This window comes from Papaver somniferum, chromosome 5 (assembly GCF_003573695.1).
Source record: "Papaver somniferum cultivar HN1 chromosome 5, ASM357369v1, whole genome shotgun sequence".
NCBI lineage: Eukaryota > Viridiplantae > Streptophyta > Magnoliopsida > Ranunculales > Papaveraceae > Papaver > Papaver somniferum.
In genome coordinates, this window is record NC_039362.1 from 74,041,253 (window position 1) to 74,041,817 (window position 565).

Consider the following 565-nt stretch of genomic DNA (forward strand, 5'->3'; position numbering starts at 1 on the left):
CCCCCCCCCCCCCTAATCTAACGGCTGTATTTGTTCAGTACCCCTAAATCTAATGGCTACGAATGGTCGGTTCTTTCGGTCCGGACAGTACGGGACTTATACAGGACCGTGTACCTGTACCTCATCAACCTCGATTCCTATTTTATGGACCGGTACCTGTACCCCGTTCCTCGGTTCGGGACAAATATCGGCTCGGTTCCGGGACGGTTCCTCGGTCCAGGTCGGTTCCTGTGCACCCTTAATCACAGCGGAATGAGATCCCTAGCAGATAAGGCGAAAACTCAAGGATATTACTGGCCAAAAATGATACGAGACGCTGCAAGAATGTCACGAAGATGCGAAGAATGCCAGCGTTTCGCCATAAAAATCCACGCACCCGCAACAATGTTGAACCCAGTAGACATCCCTTGGCCATTCTCAAAATGGGGCATAGACATCGTGGGTCCCCTAATCGAAGGATCAGGGAAGAGAAGATTTTTGATAGTGGCCACGGATTATTTCAGCAAATGGGTAGAGGCTAAAGCCCTGGCAAGGATCCGAGACGCAGATGTCTTCACATTCATTT